Source organism: Ovis canadensis, chromosome 16, assembly GCF_042477335.2.
Source record: "Ovis canadensis isolate MfBH-ARS-UI-01 breed Bighorn chromosome 16, ARS-UI_OviCan_v2, whole genome shotgun sequence".
NCBI lineage: Eukaryota > Metazoa > Chordata > Mammalia > Artiodactyla > Bovidae > Ovis > Ovis canadensis.
This window is the reverse complement of record NC_091260.1, coordinates 64,043,218-64,065,726: the sequence shown is the minus strand read 5'-3', so window position 1 is coordinate 64,065,726 and position 22,509 is coordinate 64,043,218. Positions and strand designations below refer to the sequence as shown.

Sequence of the window (22,509 nt, the reverse complement as noted above, 5' to 3'; positions counted from 1 at the left end):
CAGAGTCAGACACAACTTAGTGTCTGAACAACAACAACAGACCCTAACACAGTCTTCCTTGGGAGCTCAGTGGTAAAGAATCCGGCTGCCAAAGCACAAGATGTGAATTCGATCCCTGGGTCAGAAAGATCCCCTGGATGAGGAAATGGTAACCCACTCCAATATTCTTGTCTGGAGAATCCCATGGACAGAGGAGCCTGGTGGGTTACAGTCCATAGGGCTGCAAAAGTATCAGACCCAACTTAGTGACTAAACAACAACAGAAGCTAATACAACATTGTAAAGCAACTACACTCAAATAAAAATTAATCAAGAAAAAGAAGTACATCTTTTACATGCAAGCCAGCCAATCCAGATTCCACACTTCTTGCCATCTTCTCTTTAGGGATTCCCCATTCTGGGCCATTATCTACACAGGGTCAGGCACCAGACAACTAAAGACAGCCTTTATGCCTCAAAGCAGACTGAAATGACTCAAACTAGCCAGTCTTAAATTTACTTGCCCTATCTCATCCACTACTTCCCACCAAAACCACAGTGTTTCCATGTATGTTCTCTTATCCCACAACTCTTCCTCACCTTCTGATTATCCAGGTGCTTCCCTGTGTGACACTGCATAATGTCTATGCCTCCTGTTTCTAGGAAACTATAATAACCACTTTCAATGCAGCCATTTCTGATTCTCTGTATATTATCATGCCTGATTAAAATAAACCCTGGGTTCTACTAAAACAGTACTCTTTTCTATTAAATCTTAAAAGGAAAAGCCATTTGATAATAAGTTATCAAGGTGATCAAGGTGTTCTCTCTCTCTCTCTCTTTTTTTGTTCACTTAATAGACATTAGAATTAAAATAATTTTCTATTACTGAAAAAAATTGGTTAAAATTTGGATATTGAATATATGACCACAAAATAATGTTAAGGAATTTAAATTTTAGTTGGACATGATTTTATCAAAGTCATTAATTGTGTAAGCATCAGTGTAATGGTTACAACTGTAAAGACTTTATTTTTAGACTGCCTTATGATGACATGTGCAGTGAAACACTTTCATGAAAAAGTATATCAATTCCTATTTTCATCCTGTTCTTTGTTATATTGGGTTTGCCCATTGAGACACAAAAGGTATGCTTTTAGATTATGTTATCATTTAACATTATTAGCAAAATGTTAATGGCTGAAACAATAACAGCAAATACATCGGTTTTCCTTTTCCATTATTATACCTAGAAAAATTATTTTCATCCTTGAAGAACTGATACTCTTATTAAGGTGGTATAAGGCTATACTCTTTATTCACTTTTATTCCCAATTTTAAGTCAAAGTTGGCTGCAATTATGGGAAGACATATACTATATAAATTTAATATTTATTCTCTCATATCATTTCTTTGCAGTCCTTTCCTGATGATCCCAATTGTGCTGCCTCAGATTCAAAGAAATTCATTTTGTCTAGATTCCATGGAGCACTCCTTTGACATTATTGTACTGAATAGTAATGTGTTAATCAAACCAAGAAGTTCCTGCCTAACAAGACATCTCACATGAGGATATATGTCAGAGAACAGGATAATCAAGAAAAAAAAACCCTAATAAATATCTACTGCTTGTTCCTCAAAGACAGAAAATCCATAGACGAAAAGGAGAGAGATATAGTCCTTTTCAGATTTTTCAGTTTTGGAATTTCCTTAATCAGCAATCTTTTAAAAATGCGGGGATGAGCTGAGCTTGTCAGCTTTTTTCTACTAAATATAAATATTTAAATAAATCTTACAAACTACTAGCTACTATTAACATCATTTCCTCTATAGGTAAACAGTTTTTCTTTTTTATAGCAAAAATGTAAGAAGGACATAATACCTTTAATTATACAACCTTAGAGGTTTTATAGAGAACCAGCAAATCTGTTTAAGACTGGTGCTGTGGGCTGGAGAAGTGGAAGCATAGCTCTCTTTAATCCTAGTTTTCTTCTCTGACATATAAAGTGACCTTATTTCCACTGAAATAGACAGAACATTATCATGACTTAGACAAGTTCATGGGGCTAGTGTATTACTTTATGAGGGCTGCTTTAACAGTGTATCACAGACTAGGTGGCTTAGACAGCAGAAATTCATTGTTTCCTAGTTCTGAAGGCTGGAAGTTCCAGATAGTCAGCATGGTTGTTTCCTTCTGAGGACCATGAGAGAAGGATCAGTTGCAGATCTCTCTCCTTGGCTTGTCAACAGATGTCTTATCCCTGTGTCTTCATACCATCTCTTTTTCTGTGTCCAAATGTATTCTTTTCATAACTTTCATATTGAATTAGGGTCCATTCTAATAAATTTTGGCTTCCCTGTGGCTCAGCAGTAAAGAATCTGCCTGCATTGCAGGAGATGTGTGGGGTCCATCCCTGAGTCAGGAAGATCCCCTAAGGGAGGAAATGGCATCCTACTACAGTATTCTTTCTAGAAAATTCCACAGACAGAGCAGACTTGTGGGATACAGTCCATGGATTGCAAAGAGTCAGACATGACTGAACGACTAAGCATGTATAACCTCATTGGTTGGTGAAAAAGTAATCGCAGTTTCAGACCATGAATTCTAAATCATTGTAACTAGGCTCAAACACACCTTTATTATCAAAATAGGAACAATTATAATCAATACATTTTTGCCAACAAGAAATAAGTTTGTTTATTCCTGTAATGTAAAAATACATGCTTTGGGATTTGACAAACTCTTGAAAAGTCTTTTCTGCCTCCTGCTGGTTGTGGAAGTGTTTTCCTTGCAAAAAGTTGTCGAGATGCTTGTAGAAGTAGCAGTCAGTTGCACCAACCTAAATAATTTAATTACCTATTTAAGGACCTTATCTTCAGTCATAAGCAGTAGGAGTTAGAACTTCAGAATGTGAATTTTGGAGGAGGACAAAATTCAGTCCACCACAGATGGTATTCCTGATTATTGTAAGTTATGACCAAGAAACTGTCTTGCAGAAGCAGATACAGCAGGCCCAGGATAAATATTTCTCTCTCACCTGCAGAATTCAGTGTGTAGGGGATGCAAAGAGAAGGAGCTGGGCAAGTGCCCTATTACAGACATCGAGTGAAGATGACAACCGGACATCGGAATTATCTTCCCAGACTTCTTTATAGACAAACATCATACTTAAAAGGCATGCAGCTCTCCTGTTGCAGATAATTTTCTATCTCCCAAAACTTCTTGTACTTTTTTATTCTTCTACCATTATGCACTTTCTTTTAGAAGAAAATCTTTTCTTTAATGAAAGTTCTTTAAATTTCTGCCATAACATTCTCACTGATGATTTCTGTACACCTGAAAAGAAAAAGTTTTCTAATCTATCTAACAAAAACAACATGCTGTTTCTAATGATTTCTCTTGCTATGTCAATATATGACTTTGGAAAATTTATAGTTTTTAAGAGTTAAGATTACCATCATACAAATGAAGAAATAGCCACTTAAGGCATCAAGCTGAGAAAATGTACTTCTGATCTTTGAGGTATCTGTGCTTATTCAACTTAATCATTTTAAAGCCCCATTCATTTTTACATATATCCGGGGGAAAATGTGAATTTTCCTAATGCTGAAACCATTACATAACTCCTGTCACATTCTTCATTCACATACATTACAGCAGAGTTATACAATACCCAGGATACAGCACAGATACTCATTAACTATTTCCCAACTTAGATTCCTCTTTTGGGGTAAAATCATGAATATGGGAACAGAGAAAGATGACCAGGAACAATGACTATTCTATATCACTCTGAATACTTTACAAGCTACAGATAGATCATACACTTTCGGCTCTGATTAATTTGTCAAAAATACCACTCATTCCTCAAGGTCTGTCTCAGTGCCTAGAGCTTCCAGGATGTCATGTCATCATTTCTGTATTCCTGCACTGTCAATAAGCACTTCCTGTTCTGCTCTGCTCAGAAGGTACCACCCATTTTCCATTTTGTCATGCCATTATTTGTTTAATACATTGTCATGACCAGTGATCACAACAGAAAATCCATGCTCCTCATCATGGCCAACAAGACCTGCAATATCTGGCTCCTGACAATTTCTTAGACTTCATCCTCTCACTTGGTCACAATGTTTATTCAATCTGGCCATGCTAGCCTTTTCTTTTGTCCCTCACTTTTGCCAAGTGTTCCTCTGGGGACATTTACACTATTTCTTGCTTTGGCCTAGTAAACTCTTTGTACATGTAGGCACATCATAGATCCCACTTGGTCATTCGCATCTGGCTTAATGATTTCACTTAAGAGAGTGTTTCCCTGAGCACCAATCAAAAGTGAACTCCTAGTGTCTTCCTAATACACCAACTTGCTTGCTTGACTTCACTGGACTTTATGGGGGGGGGGGATGGGTTAGTCATGTCTGATTCTTTGACACCCCCTGGACTGTAGCCCACCAGGCTCTTCTGTCCATGGGATTCTCCAGATAAGAATACTGGAGTGGGTAGCCATTCCCCTTTCCAGGGGAACTTCTGATCCAGGGATTGAACCCAGGTCTTTTGTACAGCAGGCAGATTCTTTATCATTTAAGCCACAAGGGAAGACCCAAAGTAAAAGTGTTAGGTGCTCAGTCATGGTCAACTATTTGAGATCCCATGGATAGTACTGTGCCAGACTCCTCTGTCCAAGGAATTCTCCAGGCAAGAATAGTAGAGTGGGTAGCCATTCCATTCTCCAGGGGATCTTTATGCTTTACTAAACTCTAATCATTTCTTATAAATTAATAACTCACTTCTTGATTTTCTGTCATATTCAGTTACACTGTAAACTCCAGAAAAGCAGAAAAATATCAGGTTTGTTCAACATTAGCCCAAGGCAATCAAATCGGCACTTGGAATGAATCAGGGAAAATTGTCAAATAAATGAATAAATCAATAGATGTATACACAAAATAAATCTTATTCATGCATACATGAATATATACTAGACACTGTACTTGGCAATGAGAACAGGTTTAAATTTTAGGGAGCACACATTACTTCAAAGTTGCTATTATCATTGAAACTAGAATAAAAAGTTTTCAAGTTAGGTAGAAAGGTTCAATTTCTCCATTCATGTAAAGTATTTTTTAATTTTAATTTGGACCTCCAAATATGAATGTGTTTCCTGTAGTATCTTCTTTTGTAGGGAGGTATCTATGTGTGCTTCTCTGGTGGCTCATATGGTAAAGAATCCACCTGCAATGCAGGAAACCTGAGTTTGATCCCTAAGTTAGGAAGATCCCCTGGAGAAGGAAATAGCAACCCACTCTAGTATTCTTACCTGGAGAATTCCATGGACAGAGGAGCCTGGTGGGCTACAGTCCATGGAGTCGCAAAGAGTTGGACAAAACTGAGTGACTGAGACTTTCACTTTCACATCTATTTCTGCATCTCAAGTTTAGCTAGCTGTATCATTCAAAAGAAGAAACAGAAACATCTCAAGCTTTCAGCAAGATTAGAACCAGGTTGTAATTTCTGCTTTCTCTCTAGGCTAAAACTCTAGGCTAAAATTTAACTTTTTAAGTGTCTATATCTTCATCTAAAATGGTAGTCTATACAGCAGTCATTAACCATGTGTATGCATCATTAAGCATGTAAAATGTGGCTAGTACAACTGAGGAACCAAATTTTTAAGTTTATTTAATGATAACTAATTAATTTCTCTTTTGGCTATGCCATGTGTCACGCGGAATCTTAGTTTCTTGACCAGGGATCAAACCCATACCTCTTTCAGTGGAAGCATGGAGTCTTAACCAATGGACTGCCAGGGAAGTCCCAATGTTAGTTAATTTAAATTTCAATTGAAAAATTTGAGCAACATTAAAAATGCCCTATACAAAAAATCTGAAATTACTTTGTTAATAATGATAAATTTGCTTCCTATTAGAAAATGATGATGTCACAGTAATCATCCCCTTATGTTCCTATTAGGTAATGTGTAAACATATCATTATATGTGGTGAGAAGCCCAAACTTAAGTCCTGATATTATTATGTATGCATTGGCATCTGGGAAAAACCTGAAGGGCCTCGAATGTCCTAATGGCAAGTGTTCCTCCCTTCTGTATTCCTACAGATAAATCCCTTGTCAAACAGCCCTCCCTAGTCAGGGGGACAAGCAAAGTGCCTGATTTCCTCTGAGGGGCCAAAGTCAGTTCCCTGACAGCCTGAAGGCCTGTTCACATAAGCCAATCGCATCTTCCTACAGGAACCAGAGGTCATCTCATCCCCTTGTCATTCTGAAGCCTGTCTGCCACAGCCCTTGCCCATTCATTCTTATAAAAAGCAGGCCCCTCTCAAATGCAGGCCCCACAAGGCTTCCCCCTGCCCCAGGCTGTCAGTATACGGGACTAATAACCTACTGTCAACCTCACCTCCTGTCAAATGTCAGGTGTTCTGCCTTCAGCCACCACCATAACCCTGGGGCAAAGTTCCCTCCTTCACCAACAAGGTGAAAAGAAGGAAATCAAGACTCAAAAATCATTTGATCATTGTGAATATTCTTTTATTTAATGGCAATAGTTTATGTGTTCAGAGTATAAATTCAAAATGTATGAGTATTAAAGAAAACTTATAAATAGCATCCTTATCCAATGGTTTGTGAGTAATGGATTGATTCCTGCCATATCAGTAAACAAAGTATGTCACAGTCATCAGTTATTTCAGCCCTCCAATGTGAGTGAGTGAGCCTTGAGGGAACTCAAAAAAAAAAAAAAAAAAAGAATGCTTGCCATCTAGCAGCCACTTCCCACAGTGAGCCCTGAGGAAACTCAGGATGTGAAAAAAAAGGATACTGGCCCAGATAGCTGAGGTGCATATCAAAGGAATGACTTCAGTACAGACCCTTGCATATTCTCATACACAGAAAAGTCCTAAATTCCTTAACTTGGGATATTTGGTTTTCTTTAGTTAGCAATCATATTTTGATGTCCTGACTATATGCCCTTTGTTGCAAAACTTCAATATAACCTGGCTCCCCCTCACCTCCTTGGAGCAGTTCTCTCAGGGTTACTGCAGATGCTATTTCCTGGGCTTGAAGTCTTAAAAATTCCCACCAAGTAAAACATAATTCTCAACTTTTAGGCTGTGGATATTTATATTTTAAAATCCACAGTTATTACCTTTATCCAGTGGTCTATTGTCAATAACCAGTGTTTCTTTTAATTCTTATTATCAGGGCCATTCATATGGATACAGTTTGAATAATAAGAATGCCAATATTCACTCATCTTTTACTCTTCAAAAGCATAAGTTGTGAATAGTTCAACTAAATATTTGAAAAAAAATATTGTTTCACACTAAACAGCAGTGTTTAAAAATGGTCTGTTGCTTAACTGAGCAGCTAGCATCCAAATTCTTCCTACTGTTGCTTTAAGTCTGGAAGGTTCTGAAAAGTAAAACTCTATTTTCCAGATTCTTTAAAAGCTAGAAAGTTAAGTGATTTATTTTCTGCTAATGAGATAAGATCAACTAAGAATTCAGCTAAGAATTATAAGAGTTCAACTGGGAACCAAGTTTTACAGAAAGAAAAAGGATAATGATGCTCAGATCACCTAGCTTACTGGTGTACATCTAGCAGGAGGGCACCTGTCTCAGCCAACTCTTCCATCACAGTTTCTGGAAACTTGGTTTGCACTGAAGGTATTGTGTTCCTGCAGCTAACCATGCTTTGCTGGATTCTTGATCAGTGAATCATGACTAAGATGGTTTTGCCCTGGTGTCAGCAGGACACCTTTTCCTAGGTCTCTTTACTGTAGCCAAAGGAGAAAAGCCTAGGGCAGACCATTCCTTTGATAGTATTCTAAATCTCATTTAGAAGTAAGAGAGTACCTGAAACTCATACCCTAACATATTTTAAAATGTACTCTGCATAAAAAATTAACTTTCTGCCTAACATATTTACTTTTGTTATCTTTAACTGAAGTCTCAATTTATACTACTTGATTGGAGTGAATCACCATGATAATGCAACCCTCAACAACATAGTTTCAGGTGTATTGTGACTAGCAATCACTGCTATCTTCATTTCATTGCCTGGCAGTGACATAAAATGGCTAATTTTATATGATTAAATGTTTTGAACCCACATAAAGTGCAACAGCATATTTCATATACTTTAGAATCATACCTAAATTTTCTAGGCCCCAGAATCACTGATGATGATCATCTCTCTAAACTCAAATTATGAGCTGAAAAGTTAATGTAGTGTAAGTGCTGCTTAGAATTTAGGCTCATTTTATCTAAATCACTAGATGCACCCCTTTTTAAATCTATTTTTTCCCTGAATAAGTGTCCTTAGAGATGATGTAGCTGAGTAAAATTTTGCCATGTAATTATGGATGGGAGGGGATAAATTTATTCTTTTATATACAGAAAAATATTTAGATCCTCTGAAGTGGGATGTAAGACAGTGATTGAAGGAAGGTCAGTACAAGGGAAATATATTGGACTGGGAAAGGGCTATTGGACCCAACATAAGGTCAGGGACTTTGAAATCTGCAATTTGATATCAGACTCTAACACTTAAACAACCAATAAACTAATATGATAGGGACTCAAGTGGCTCAGTTGTAAAGAATCCACCTGCCAATTCAGGAAACGTGGGCTCTATCCCTGGGTTGGAAAGATCCCCTGGAGAAAGAAATGGTACTCTAGTATTCTTGCCTAGAAAATTCCTTGGGCATAGGAGGCTGGAGGACTATTGCTGTTGGGGTCACAAAGAGTCGGACACAACTGAGCAACTAAGCACCGCTGCAAATGAAAAGATGAGATGGTCACAAAATGAACCTGACAGATTCTAGAGATGAGGAAAGAAAACATAGTAATTGATGTCCTTGGGGTGAGCAGTGAGGTGGTCCAGAGTGAGAGGACTGGGGTATGTCAGTGGACAGGAGAGGAGAGATGTTTTGGGCAGAGTCTGAGCAGATGAAAGTCCCATAACTGAGCAATGATAACATTGTAACTGAGAAACAAAGCTTTGTAGCTATATGGTTTAGCACAGAGCGGCTCTAAATAAAGCTACAAAATCAAAACCAGACCACGAGAAGCCCTGTAAGATATATAAGGTCAGGAAAAATTTATCACTAGAATTGCCTGTTGCTGCTGTGGAAACACAAAGAGTGTGCTGCAATAAGGTTGGAGAATTTAAGGCATAAGTATACCCCCAGAGACATTTATGCTAAACTTCAATATTCTCTAGCTTTAAGGAGATGCAGTTTATTGCGAAATGAAATGTGACGATAATTAAACTATCAGAAAGCCTCAACACAGCATCGTGCACTATGGAAAGAATACAGGTTGCAAAAAGGAAATTCCCATTTGCACAATCAACGAAGAAGCTATCCTGTGTTTCACCTCTTCTGTCAAATCCAAGAGACACACAGAACATATGCTTTCTATCTAGTTTCAAAGATATGCTAAGAAGACAAGCATCCCTTAGGGGCAAGAGGAAGAATGGATTTCAAACAACAGAGAAACATGGAATAAATATCATGCTTAAAAAAACGAATTTCTCCATCTGTCTTGTCATATGCAGCAAAAACTTTAGAGCAGCCTGCTGCTCTTCATGGAAACATTTCTTTAAATTGCTCATGAAGGATCTTTGAACATTGATTCTGTTAGTAGGTTATTCACATGTGGAAACTAATTACTAAAAGCTAGAAAAAGAGGTTATATTTTGTAGATATTAATTAAACTAACAAGGCTGTAGGGCTCTCTGTGTTATACACAAATAATTTATTATTTCCAAAGATCTTGTGTCTGCTCATAGTTTAAATAACAAACTCCATATGACAGTAAAGTCTTGCTATTATATAGTCTGACAAGTTGGGTGATAAACATAAACACACACACACACGCACAGAGATACATACATCTATGTGTACACACATGGGATTCCCAGGTGACGCTAGTTGGTAAAGAACCCTCCTGCCAATGCAGGAGACATAAAAGACACGGGTTCAGTCCCCAGGTCAGGAAGATCCCCTGGAGGAGGGCATAGCAACCCACTCCGTATTTTTTTTACTGATGAACCCCACGGACAGAGGAGCTTGGCAGGCTACGGTCCATGGGGACAGAGGAGCGTGGTGGGCTTTGGTCCATAGGGTAGCAAAGGGTCAGACACAACTGAAGCAACTTGGTATGCAGTGTCTAAAATATCAACAATGATAGGTGGCTATGTTGAAATGAAAGGAGACACATGATTTCTGGCGTCAGAGAAACACAGAAGAGCATATTCTGTTCTCTCCAAATTCCAGAGGAAAAGAGGAAAACAAAACATAGCCTCTTTATTAATAATGACTTGAACTGATTTACCACACAATGGACACAGTTCAAACTATTTATAAGAACGGTATACGAATATAAATGCATATAACCTTTATAACTACCTTGTGAGATATAATACTCTTCTTAGACCTATAGTAGTCTACATTTTAGAAAGAAAGAAATGATGCATGAGTGGTAAAATAAAATTTCCAAAGTCATAGTACTAATAAATGGCTATCTGGGTTCAAATATAGAGAATCTAGCAGAAAGTCTATGCCTTACCTTCTACAGTTTGATGTCAATTGAAAATATACGGGAACACAAACTATACAGGCAATGCTAAATGGCCCAATGGAGTAGACACAACTTTGTTAATTATATAATGAATGATGTGTTTCACGTTTGAAGACATAAGCATGTGGGCTTTGACTTTGAATTGCATGCTCTGGGAAAAGTGTTGAAACAATGTATATTTATTTTGGCCTATGCCACATTATTATAATCCTTTCTTGGTAGTTTGGAATGTGTATGACTTTTTCTTTTTTTTTTAATTTAATCCATGAACCACAAGCATGTCTCCATTTGCATGAGAATAAAATGGCACAAGAATCCAAGAAGGCTTAAAGACAAATTTATATCAGACCTAAATCATCTACATCTCCCCCATTATTCCAGCAGCATGATTAGCTATAAGAAGTAAGATTTGTGAGATAGCTGTGCCTGCTAAGGGTGCTCTTACAAGGAATTGAGAAGAGAGGGCCACACCAAGTAAGGCTGTAGGATCAGAAGATGCAGAAATCCCAAGGGTACAATCAGAATAAGACAAAAAGCCATAAAGGACATCACTGTGCTATGCTTAGTCACTCAGTCATGTCCAGCTCTCTGTGATCAGCTCACCAGGTTCCTCTGTGGAGTTTTCCAAGCAAGAATACTAGAGTTGGTTGCCATTTCCTAATCCAGGGGATTTTTCCAACCCAGGGATCAAACCCATCTCTCTCTGAATTAGCAGGTGGATACTTTACCATTAGCACCACTACAGTGCAGGAGAGCAGGGTTGGTTCGATTCCTGGGTCAAGGAGATACCCTCGAGAAAGGACTGGCTACCCACTCCAATATTCTTGCCTGGAGAATCCCATGCAGAGTGAAGTCTGGTGGGCAACAGTCCATGGGTTGCAAAAAGTTGGACACAACCAAGCAACTGAAACTTTCACTTTCAAAGTAAGTCAATTCGCAAAAAAAAAAAAAAAAAATCGATGAAACTCAGTTTGCCTGAGTCTACAAATAAAGAGGCTTCCCAGATGGCTCAGCAGATAAAGAATCAGCCTGCAATGCAGGAGACACAGGAGATGTGGGTTCATTCCTTGAGCTTGGAAGATCCCCTGGAGTAGGAAATAGCAACCCACTCCAATATTCTTGCATGGAAAATTCCATATACAGAGGAGTCTGGTGGGTACAGTCCATGGAGTTGCAAAGAGTTCGACACAACTAAGCACAAACACACATACACAAAAACCCTACACACAGAGATAACAGGAATATTATCAAGAAATGTTGATAGAGGGTATTGACCACTGAATGTGAAACACTGGACATCACGGCCAGGCCACTAGAACTGCTTAAAGTGTTTTGATGACAACTTTATCACTTGGGTACTGTGAAGTCTCTACAGAAGCCAGAGCATGACATTAGTGGAAATTAGTCAAGCAGCTCATATGGTTTGCCACTCTAAGTACCAAAGCTAAACACTGAGACTTTTAAAGAGTTGGAAGGAGTTATTCTGTGTCCTGATTATAAACTAATCATTTAGGTCCCTCAAATTTATTATAAATATAAATTATAATCTTTCCTATATTATCACCTTGCTCTGATCTTCTAAGAACTATATATTTGTGAGATCCAAGGATATAACTCTTCTTTGAGGCATCTCATAAGGTAATTCCATTACTAAGGCATATAGTAAATAAGTTTGAAAAGACCTTGTACCCAAATCTACCTACATATACTATAAAAAGTACATATTTTACATTTTATCTACCTATATTTTCACCAAGGGCACTTATTAAAAATTCAACTATTATATATTACTTAAGATTAGTTTTAGCCAAGGACCCCCCCGTGATAAGAAGTTATGTCATAGGTATTCTTTTCATAGTACCATGAATTGAAAGCATGGATTATATTTGCAGTATTACATGCCTCTGTGTTCAGAACTGATGTGACTTTTGTCATGCAAAACCCCATCTCCAGTTTAAAATTTGGCCAGGTCTAAAAATTTAAGCAGTTTGAGAAAATATATATCAGGGTCTTTGAAATACTGTTCACTCTTTCATAGCTCTCTCTGGGCTTGTATTTAAGTTTGAAGGGACTCATGTGATGTAGAGTTGGGAGGAAAAAGAGTGTCATAGAACAGTGGTGAAGTTGCCTTGTGGGCTGACTGGCATCTGCTCAGATATGTTGAGTCTAGCTTCCCAGAGTTTATTTTTTTTTTATATCTTGTTGATTTGCTTTCAGCTAATAAACATATCTATTCTCAGCTCTGTCAGGCCCTTCCCCCATTAATCATGTTGCTTTAGCCTCATCATTCTCCTGGGGCTGCAGGGGTGTCCACCTTGTACAAGCATCTTCTCAAGCTCCCAGAACACTGAGCAAAAATCTAGTCTCAATCTTCCTCCTTCGAACACTTTGGTCTATTGTATCCCTCTTACTGGGCTTTCCCAGTGGCTCAGGGGTAACGCTGCCGGAGATATGGGTTCAATTCCTGGGTGGAGAAGATCCCTTGGAGGAGGGCATGGCCACCCACCGCAGTATTCTTGCCTGGAGAATCCCATGGAGAGGATCCTGGTAGTCTACAGCCCATGGGGGGACACAGAGGTGGACATGACAGAAGCAACTTAGCATGCACACAGGCATCCCAGTTTCCAGCTCCAATCACTGCACATCTGTGTTAAGGTACGCACCTGAAGTGAGTCACCCTGATTCCTGGGCTATCCCTCTATAGTGGATCATCAGTGCCTCAGCCAGAGGAGTTCCCTTAACAAATAAAATGCATCATGGCCCAGCTTTGATCAGGTCTATCAAAAGCCTTCTGGGGTCCCTCAGAGTAAAAAGCAAAGCTCTTGCCTTGCCCATGAGGCCCACCTTCCATCAGAGCTCACTTCCTGCATTCCCTCTCCACTCCCCTAGAGCTTCCACCAGGCAGGTTTATCAGGAGTATCAAGTAGCTCCCACCTTGACACCCTGGGATGTGCAGTTGACTTTGAAATGCTGTTCTTCAAATATGTTCATGGTTACCTTCACATTGCTCTTAAGTTTCTCAAATGTTCTTTTATTGGTAAGATTTTCTCTTAAATGTGTTTCTCAGTATTTCAAGATACTATTTTCTCTTTGCTCTACAACACAGGAACTTCCTCTTTCACTCTTCTCAGCCAATTTTCCACATCACATTTCTCATTTTCTATAAGTTGATTAAAAAGATGATCAATCATCTATTTTAAATATGACTTACACATTATATAATTTGTTTCCTTGTACTCTTTTCACTAAAATGTAAGCACCAACGTGAAAAACTTTAATGATACCTTTCACAAATGTATACACTACCCAGAGATAGTTCTTGACACAAAATAACATACAAATTACTTTCAATACTATTATGGAGTAAATTAATCTGTTAATTGATAATTTATCCCCTCCATACCAAGCACTGGATGCTTCATGCAATTAGGGAGAAGATTATTAAGGAAAAAATAAAGAGGAAAAGTGAATTAATCTTTATCTATATGTCACCCACTTCACATATGTGTTTGAAATATAAAAAAATAACTTAAAAATATTATAATACATTCAATATATATTTCCCCTCTGGCCCATTCTCCATATTTAATCATAACTTCAAATTAATTTTGATATGTAAACAAAGGTGCATATTTCCTGAGAAATCTGTATGGAGGTCAAGAAGCAACAGTCTGAACCAGATATGGAACAACAAACTGGTTACAAATTGGGAAAGGAGTACATCAAATCTGTATATTGTCACCCTGCCTATTTAATTTATATGCAGAGTACATCAAGCAAAATGCTGGGCTGGATGAAGCCCAAGCTGGAATCAAGTTTGCTGGGAGATATATCAATAACTTCAGATAGGCAGATGACACCACCCTTATGGCAGAAAGTGAAGAGAAACTAAAGAGCCTCTTGAAAGTGAAAGAGAAAAGTTAAAAAGTTGGCTTAAAACTCAGCATTCAAAAAATGAAGATCATGGCATCTGGTCCCATCACTTCATGGCAAATAGATGGGGAGAAAATGGAAACAGTGACAGACTTTATTTTTGGGCTCCAAAATCACTGCAGATGGTGACTGCAGCCTTGAAATTAAAACATGCTTGCTCCTTGGAAGAAAATCTATGACCAACCTAGACAGCATATTAAAAAGCAGAGACGTTAGTTTGCCAACAAAGGTCCATCTAGTCAAAGCTATGGTTTTTCCAGTAGTCATGTATGGATGGGACAGTTGGACTATAAAGATAGCTGAGGATCCAAGAATAGATGCTTTTGACCAGTGGTGTTGGAGAAGATGCTTAAGAGTCCCTTGGATTGCAAGGAGATCCAACCGGTCAATACTAAAAGAGATCAGTCCTGAATACGCATTGGAAGGACTGAGGCTGAAGCTGAAACTCTAACACTTTGGCCACCTGATGTGAAGAACTGACTCTTTGGAAAAGACCCTGATGTTGGGAAAGATTGAAGAAAGGAGGAGAAGGGGATGACAGAGGATGAGATCGTTGGATGGCATCACGGACACGAGGGACATGAGTTTAAGTAAGCCCCGGGAGTTGGTGATAGACAGGGAAGTCTGGTATGGAATTGCAAGGAGCTAGACACAACTGAGTGACTGAACTGAACTGAAACAGAGATGCAAATATTTGTACTTTTAAAATAGCAGTTTGTTTATAGCAAACTCAGGGACCTATAATTTTATGATTAAAGAGAAGGTGGGTATGAAGTCAAATGTGATTTATCCTATTTTTAGCATAAAAATATACAATAAATTTCTCCCATTGACATCATATTACTAGGTTTCGTTTATATGACAAAGAAGCCTAGTTGAGTCTCGAAGTTCTACGCCCTCCTTATCTTGAATTTGCCCTGGGAAATTCAGCACATATTTTTAGAAAGCAGATAACAGAACAACTAAATGCAATGATACACAACACAATATGGGTTTCCTGGTGGCTCAGCTGGTAAAGAATCCGCCTGCAATGCAGGAGACCTGGGTTCCATCCCTGTGTTGGGAAAATCCCCTGGGGAAGGGAAAGGCTACCTAATCTAGTATTCTGGCCTGGTGAATTACAGGCCAGTGGGGTATAGTCTGTGGGGTTGCAAAGAGCTAGGCACAACTGAGTAACTTTCACTTTTGTTTCATATCACACTTTGAACTAGTATACTATTATACTGACACCTGGAATGATGATAACAGGATCGATTCAAAAATAGAAGTGGAGCGAACTGACATTTAGCATAGAATTCGTAAGGAGGAGGATGAGCCAGGAATATGGCAACTGTTAATATTCCATACACTCTGTAAGCTACAATGGCTCAGTTGGTAAAGAATCCACCTGCAGTGCAGGAAACCTGGGTTCAGTCCCTGGGTTGGGAAGATCTCCTGGAGAAGGGAAAGGTGACCCATTCCAGTATTCTGGACTGAAGAATCCCACGGACTGTATAGTCACAAAGAGTTAGACACAACTGAGCAACTTTCACTAATCTGCACTAATAATACAATAAAGTTATTTTATTCTAAAATCATTACACTGGCTTTTATCATTCATGTGGTACTTGATCACCATTCCAGAGGATGGAAAACTGGTAGCTAAAAAGATATTTGAACTAAATTGGAATAGTATAGGATTGGGTGCCAAATAGAAGGAAATTTTGTTATCCCAAGTATGGGGTATAGAAGAGAGTTCATCCAGGACAGAAGTAGCCCAAATTGAAAGATCTGCTAGTTACACTGGTTGTTTTCAAACTCTGGGTGGTGTGACTTTCCAAAAGGCCACATTCCAATATGAACACAAAATGCATTTCAAGCTGAATATAAACATAAATATATATATGTATATATGTGTGTATATATGTATAAATATGTACATATATGTATATTATATATATGTGTGTGTGTATGTATATATATATGCACTTTAATTATCAGCCACTCTGGATTAGCAGCACTGTGCTGGGCTGTGCTTAGTGTTTCAGTCGTGTCCCACTCTTTGAGACCCCATGGACTGTAGTTCTCCATGCTCCTCTGTCCATGGGATTCTCCAAGGGAGAATACTAGAGTGGGTTGCCATGCCCTCTTCCAGGGGATCTTCCCAACCCAGGGGTCCAACCGGGGTCTCCTGCATTGCAGGCATATTCTTTACCAGCTGAGCTACCAGGGAAGCACCACAGTACTGTAGCTTTCCTTAACTCAAATTGATAATTAAGTATTGGCTACACTAAAAGAATTCTTGCCAAGGGATATTTGATATTAAACCAGGGAATCAGAAACTGGAATCTATTTGTATCTCTTCAATAGGTTCAAATTATCCTTGAAAAGTGATTTTCTTTATTCTCTTCCTTATCCTGGTGTTTTTATAAAGTTGCCAATTTCAGTTGTATCCTGATCCTGATTTAAGAGAATACTGAGGAAATTAAAAAAATTAGTACTTTTCAAGAGCTTTTAAATTTGATTAAGGTTTCTATCTTCAAAAAAAAAATGAAACCTTTTACTGTGCACAGTTTACTCATTTCTATCCAAAGGCCTTTGATTATACTAATTTTTCAAATATAAACAATTAGTAACAGGCCATTTGTTTACTAAATGTTATAGAAGAGACCCAGCTGTCTTTATCTGCTTCATTTGACTATTCTAAAGTAACAATTTTCTCATGACATTTCTCTATTTAAACATGTTCAACTACACATGAAGATCATTTGGGTCTGGGTATTTTAAGGTTATTTTCCATATACTGTCAAAAAGAAGCATGTTTCAATCTAAGAAAATGATTAGCATTTCCCGTAAGTTGACTCCACTTTTAATATACGCTCGAAATATATCTCATCAGTTACTCTATTTCAAATTATTTTGTTGTGGAAGGGACCTTTTTTTTTAATCAACTTTAAAATTATATTCTGCTGACTTGCAAATGGCAGGTCAATGCTAATTGAGAGAAGACTTAAAAACTCTGACATCTTTTATCCCTGCATAAAGATTGCGTGCTCTGTGTGTTCTAATCCTCTGCTTTCCAATATTGCCTTTACGAGGTTAAGAAGATGAATGTTCATTGCTTTTAATCCTCACCATGATTTATGAGGCTCTTGGTATCCTTTCCCCAGAGCAGCTACAACTGTGTGGTTGTTCTGCCTGCTGCTTAAATTACACAGACATCTGCAAAGTAAATTATGGATTGCTGTCCCACAGACCATAACCAAGCATTCTCTCTATCTCTCCTGTAAGACATTTTTTTGTTAGAACAAAGACCAAGTGCATTTTTATTTGCTGGGGTACTGAAGAAATTTTAAGTTAACCTGAATGATAGTAACATTGACCTGAATTATGACCTGTCATATAACATCAAAGCAGCGTGACATATAAACAACATTACTTTAAAGCTAGGAAAAAACCTACCTCCTATTTATTTATATCTTTCTTGTTTATTTAGGAAATATCACCTTTAGGTTTTCAGAAGAAATGTGACCTTTAAAATTAGCTTGAAAATTGTGCTGGAATAAACTGAATGCAAGTGACCTGAGTCTCCAATCATGCAAGACTTCAAGAGCATCCTGTGGTTCTTTAAATCCAAACATTGAGCAAACAAAGAGAAAACTATATGAAGGAAAATCCATGGAAGATGGGTATCTTTTTTTTAGATCATGTTTTTCTTATTGATATCGCTGTTTTAATATCCTGGAAGCATCAGGAAATCATGAGTAATTGGAACAATTCTCTCTCCAGAATAGAAAGCCTAGCAGAGTCTAAGCTGAAATAGTCAGCTTGCTGTGTATTCTCCTTTCTTTTCTCTGCTTATGATTCTGTGTAGATGATGAATCATAATTCCCAGTGACAAGTCCATTGTGTAGTCCTAACAGACATGTTTCAAATGTCTAACCTTTGACAATTACCTCAAATTAGAAATATTCCAGCATTTATTTTCTTTAGATGTGCTATCTGCAACTCAAACAATAACCCATCAGGGGAAAAATTACACTAACAATTTTTTTCTTTTTTTAATGCTCTCTAATAATGCTTTACAAAATGTATTTCTTTCTTAAACAGATGGCTCTGCAGCTAATTTTTGAACTTGATTGTCAACTCAGAAGGAGGTTGTGAGCCCTAAAACCAGATATGCTCAAATCCAGTCCTAGCTGAGCAGATCCACTGCTCCCTCTGTGTGTGCATCAGTCTCTGTTTCACCTCGTCACTGCTGAGAGAGGGTGTGCTCTTAATGTCAGGACCTGCTGTTCATACCAGTTCCCTAAAGACTTCATTTTTAAAGACAGATCCTTGATTTCTTTGCCTCTGTGTGTCTACTCATTTCTAACACTTCCCATTTGCAATCGCACTTCACCTCTTGGTCCTTCTGAAATGAAGTGCGAAAGGAATCCTTAAGGATTAGATTTAGTTAAAACCCTAAACTACTTAAATATACCTCCAAACTGACAAATTTCTTTTGAATACTGATTGCATACAAGTAATTGTCTTAGGTATTCTAGGGAACAGACACAAAGATGAAGTTGGTGCTTCCAAAAATTAGACATAAGGATATATGTGTATGTATATATATATATATATACACACATATATATGTGTATATACACACATATATATATATATACACACACACACATATGTGACTACAATCCCCAAGTGCATTACCAGCAATCATTTTCATAAACACATAAACACACAAACACACACACCTGATTAGGTCATTTCTCTACATTCAAAAATAAACTGCAAGAACAAATGGCTCCACATCACATGAAACGTAAAGACCCAGCACAGACATGATTTTATATTTCATCCAAGGTTCTTCTTTATCTGAGACTACTTTTCTAGATTTATTCACCAGGTATCCTCAGATGTGATATGCATTCTATTCTCTAATGTTCCAAATATTATAAAACTCACCACATATGAAATAATACATATCATCCTGCCTTTTATACATTTATACCCTCTTATTTCCATATACGTAAGAATTTATTTTTAAAACCAGCTCAAATGCTCTTCTCTTTCAAACAAAACATGCAGAAAGAATCCCAATTCAAACTTCTTCTCTGCAATAATAACATTTTTCAAATTGAAACAAAGAAGGAATCTATAATCAAAGAGTGCTGTTGGATCATATGACAAATTCATGATTTACTTTTTTTTAATTTTGGCATAATTTATAAAAAAATAAATTAATTACTTGTGAGGCAATCATAGACATAAGTAAGCAGTGAGTAGAACAGACAGTAAATTTTGTAAAATGTTAACGTAGAAACAGATTGCTCATCTTTGTTCAGAAAAATATTTACAAAAGGAGACACTAAGATTGCAAACAGACCCCAGTTCATTAACATATTCAAAATTAAATTAATTGCAGACAAGTATTTTAATATTAAACTTGTTTGCCTTGACATCTATATCTTCAGCGTTCTTGGATGTCACTTTTTTTTTTTTTTGCCATACCACATGGCTTGTGGGATCTTAGTTCCCCAATCAGGGGTTGAACCTGGGCCATGGCAATGAGAGCATCCGGTGCTAACCACTGGACAACCAGGCAATCCCCTCACTCTATTTGATTATATCATTCCACTGAGATTAATTTCAGGTCTACTTTCTTATGTAAAATTTATGAAAATCCTTATAGTAAACAGAAAACAATTTCAAGCCATTGTATTCAAATGTCTTTTGCATTAATTGGACTCTCTCCTGGTTGAAAACAAGTGAACATTCTAATTCTTTAAAAGTTACTCATTCTCAAGTTACTATCTAAAGACTATTCTTATGTAAAATGATTATCAAACTGATATATTTGGGTTTTTTTTTAATCTTCGGTTATAGCACAGAGAGAACCAAAGGACATTTAAGAAGAGTATGTTTCTCTTTTACTTGGATCTTTGGATATTTTAATGCTTCATTAAGCTTTAAACTAAAAGACACAAAGTCCTGCATTAATAATTAGAATGGCATAGTATTAAATGTTTATTACTCAGTCTTGGATCACAAGTAATATTTAGCTTGATGGTTATGTAAGAAGGATAAGTTGCTGGTTACAGGACTAAAGTTTGAAGTACTAACCTCTTTTACCCTATCAATCCTTGAAGTTATGGAAGAAAATGCCCACCCTGATATTATTTAAAATCAGAAATTTATAAACTATTCAAATTTTCTTTAAAATAGAAAATAAGAAGGATTCTACAAAGTAAAGACAAAATGTATCCTATAAAGTAGATATGAATATGATGGGAACAAACTGAAGGATAAATGAACAAGCTGAAGGATAAATGAATGAATAAGGATTAGGAATCAGTAGCACTTGAAATATAAAATGGCTAATAATTTTATTTCAAAGTTTTTATCCTGAAAAATTTTACCTAAAATTTGTTTAGTTTTTATTCAAAATTGACAAATTGAAATCAGTTGATGTTACAAAGATAGATAAAGGAGAATTTTTTTGAGTGAACTTATTTCAAAATAGAAAAGTTAAAAACAAAAGGCATAATTTTTCTATTTGTTAAATATGAGCATGTTGAGTGAATCTGAACAAATATCACAGCAAGATGCATAAAGCCACATTAGCTTAATTACATAGTTGCCTTATGTCTTTAACCTTTTCTTTCTGAGCTATTATATCATGGTTAAACTTAATTGATCACTTATTGAGAACTGAGAGTAAGAACCTTGTTTTGACTGTGGCATAAGAATAGATACTACACTTACCAAGCAAGGAGTGTCAAGGCTATGCTTTAATTATTGTCTTTAGAAGGTTAACTGTAAAAGTCTAAATCTCAGGGTTTATATTTCTCATCAGCAATGGAAAAACAGCCTACAATTGCCCTCCAAAAAGACAATTGAACTAGATTCTGCCATATTAATATTAATATCGACAAGGAAATCTGTGACATTGTCTCTTTGTTTCCTGTGTCAGAGCTTTATCTGAGGTTTGGCTTTGAAATAAGATATATTCCATTTAATGAATGTAATAGCCACTAATTATGAAGGACTAGGCAAAGTGTCATAAAAAAGAATATAAAAGGAAGAAAATCAATTTTATGTTCTTTAGGAAGTACATATCCACTAGGTCTTCTCAAATCTGCATGTAAATTGAAACTGTGAGAAAAATTAAATGAAGTAGCTTAAAAATATAGAATTATTGCTAAAAGAAATGGTTACTTAGGTTTCATGGTTCTGACATTCTATGTCAACTACCTGTAATCATATAAACAGTTGAATATTCTATTTTCTAATGAAATATATTTTAAACAGTAAAGAAGTTTTAAAAATAAGGTGGATTTTAAAATATTTATTGAGGTAAAAAGCACACATCTTGATGATATTTAAATGTCACTTACCTTTAAGAAAGCTGACATCCTATAAAACTCGAAAGTGCTATCAAGTTCCAAATGGACTGTATTTCCAGAGTTGAATAGAGCTGGAAAGACAAACATGTACAGAATTGTCATGTTAAATATATTTTTTTTCTAAAATATATTATTTTAGAATAGTTTACATTTACTTAAAGTTTCAAAGAGAGTTCAGAGTTCTTGTATACCTTACATCTAATTTTTCCTATTGTTAGCATTTTACATATAATAGCTTTATTGGTCACAACTTTTGGTATACTGTGATACAGGAACTGAAACCGATATAGATACATTTTTCTGATTTCATTAGTTTTTCTCTTAATGTCCTTTTTCTGTTCCAGGTATGCTGAACTTAGTCTTTATGTCTCCTCAGCATCTTCTGGACACTGATATTTTCTCAGATTTTCCTTGCTTTTGCTGACCTCATGGGTCTTGAAAAGCAGTGATCAAGCATTTTTTTTTATATGATATCCCTCAATTGGAATTTGCCTGATATTTTTCTCATGGTTGGACCAAGGGGGATGAATGATCTAATTTCTTTTCATGAGACTAGTTTTTGGAGTAAAACCACAGAGATAAAATAATTCTTATCATTTCACATCAAGGGGGTCATGTC

The 22,509-nt window shown here is 36.8% G+C and overlaps 1 protein-coding gene across 3 annotated transcripts in view; it reads right to left on the bottom strand.

The window, feature by feature from the left end:
- Positions 1 to 22,509, bottom strand: part of CDH12 (cadherin 12) — a 1,193,930-nt gene that overhangs the window by 776,788 nt on the left and 394,633 nt on the right. For all 3 annotated transcript variants that reach the window (XM_069556583.1, XM_069556584.1, XM_069556582.1), the window contains exon 2: positions 21,882 to 21,961. The gene's annotated coding sequence lies outside the window, so the exon portion shown is untranslated. The remainder of the gene's footprint in view (positions 1 to 21,881; positions 21,962 to 22,509) is intronic.